This window comes from Micromesistius poutassou (genome assembly GCF_964030765.1).
Source record: "Micromesistius poutassou genome assembly, chromosome: 2".
Lineage (NCBI taxonomy): Eukaryota > Metazoa > Chordata > Actinopteri > Gadiformes > Gadidae > Micromesistius > Micromesistius poutassou.
In genome coordinates this window covers 10,538,492-10,540,991 of record NC_140272.1, presented here as the reverse complement: position 1 = coordinate 10,540,991, position 2,500 = coordinate 10,538,492, and the positions used below count along the sequence as shown (strand labels likewise).

Below are 2,500 nucleotides of genomic sequence, written 5' to 3'. Positions count from 1 at the left end.
TGTGTCACGGGTACATTATGCTGACGTCACCCTTGAGTCATCGATTCACAGCCGTTGTTGATGTGTTTCTTCATCACTCGTAGCATAACTCGCCACGATCTGGCGTGTGAATCCGCGATGGGTGTTGTTTTGTCTGTCGCCGGTGGAACACAGAGAACCACTACTAACACACTCTGCCGCCCGCCTGTGTGTGTAGAATGCTGCTGTCTTCTTTTGAATGCTCCGGAAAGGACCACATGTTTTCAGTCTGAAGGTATTTGTACAAAATGTTTCACATCCTACAACATAGTAAGTCTGCTTACCGTTTTGTTGCATGTGAAACATTTTGAAACAAATACATTCAGCGGGGTGGCATTTTTTTAACAAACCCACCGACGATGTTTGGAAAGGTCCAGGGTTGAGCGGTTGAGCTCCTTTGGAAGTAATCCCTGAGGGTTACCGGATGCCGAGAAAAGGTCTTGAGTCTTGTTGTTTAGGACAGATGATCAGTTACAGCACGTATCTGTCGGCTCTTTAGAGAACATGACTGGATGTGTCGGAGGAGCATGTACGAGACAATGTGGGGGGATTCGCTTCAAAATGCAGCGTGTTTATCTTGTGTTATGACAGCCGAGACGCAACCCCTAGCGCTTAATAAAATAATACCTGCCCTCAGACATTTATTAAACCCTAACAAACAAATAGTGGCTCTCAGCAAGCAGACAGCTCAACGAGACATCCTGCCTCCCTGTGTTAGACTGCACGCAGGCACCCCGCTGTGACAAGTCAATGCAGACGATTAGTAATTGATGTCAATCTGGGGAATGGTCCGTCTGTTTCCATCACTGACAGACATGCTTACGAGGCCAAACCTTTGTAATAGCTCGGAGGAGGGTGTTTATTTGTATGTGTGGGTGTGGGTGTCTGTGTGTCTGTGTGTGTGTGTGTGTGTGTGTGTGTGTCTGTGTGTCTGTGTGTGTGTGTGTGTGTGTGTGTGTGTGTGTGTGTGTGTGTGTGTGTGTGTGTGTGTGTGTGTGTGTGTGTGTGTGTGTGTGTTTTCTGTTTCTGTGTGTGACACAGTAGAGATTCCTGAGTGCTCCCATGTTGCCAGGCAATAACCTTGCACTTGCTCTCAGATAATTTGGTGAGGTTAACACACATACACACACACACACACACACACACACACACACATACACACACACACACACACATCAGGCCTGACCCCTGCTTGGCAGATGTGGCACATGCTTGAATAACGGACTGAGCTGCTTCTAAGATAAATGCTTGACAGTCCACTTAGAGAGCTGCTAGGTGCTGAGTACTGTTTGTGAATACAAACACAGTGCACATGCACACACACACACACACACACACACACACACACATGCACACTCACACGCACTTGCACACACAGTAACAATACAGACCATCACAGTAAACGGACACGATCACAAACACACACACAATCACAGTACCAATGCACACACACACACACGTACACAAACATACAACATACATGTACATGTACATGTACATACAGGCATAACTGAATATATTTACAGAGAGAGAGTAAAGTGACAAAGGGTTTATGTAGTCAGGTTGTGTTTCTATGTTCTGGTATTGATGCCATTCACCTACCTTTCATTGGTTGGAGTTTGGGGGAAAAATAGAAGATAGGTGTGTGTGTGTGTGTGTGTGTGTGTGTGTGTGTGTGTGTGTGTGTGTGTGTGTGTGTGTGTGTGTGTTTGGTAAGTAATAGAGTTTTTATATATTTGTGTTTGGTTATTTCTTTAAAACCCATTATAATAAATCAGTAAATGCTGGTCTGTTGAAAGAGTAACAGAGATAGCATTACATTGCTATAGATTTATTTTGAGAAATAGGAATAAATGAAAGAGAGAGGGAGATAGAGCGACAGTATTGGACAGAGTAAGAGCAAGTCTGAGATAGAGGGAGAAGGTGAGAGAGAGAGGCAGAGAAAGAGCGGGAGAGGGAGATGGAGAGAGAAAGAGAGGGAGAGAGATGGAGAGGGAAAGAGATTGAGAGAAAGACAGTAGTGGAGAATGATGGTAAAGGAGAGAGAATGGGAGAGAGGCATTTGTTGTGAGGGATGGTTATAAAGAGGGAGAGAGGGGGGGGGAGAGTGAGACATTGGTAGTGAGCTGTTTTTCAGATGGCATATTAATATTGATGGAAAGTTTTAGCGGCTTTGCACAGAACGTTTTATTCTTATCATCAGGATAAGGACAATGTCAGCATAACACATGATTCACTGGCTAGGTGTCTATAGATCTTTTATGTGCCTGTGTGTGTTTGGGTGTGTGTGTGTGTGTGTGTGTGTGTGTGTGTGTGTGTGTGTGTGTGTGTGTGTGTGTGTGTGTGTGTGTGTGTGTGAGAGAGAGAGAGTATGTGTGTGGTCGCACCTCAATAGATATCTATGTGTGAATGTGTCTGATATTGTGCATCCTTTGGTGTGTGTGTGTGTGTGTGTGTGTGTGTGTGTGTGTGTGTGTGTGTG

General features: G+C 44.8%; 1 protein-coding gene across 6 annotated transcripts in view; it reads left to right on the top strand.

Moving 5' to 3' along the window:
- Positions 1-2,500, top strand: part of ptprt (protein tyrosine phosphatase receptor type T) — a gene marked incomplete at both ends in the record, with an annotated part of 224,076 nt that overhangs the window by 163,942 nt on the left and 57,634 nt on the right. The window lies entirely within an intron of this gene.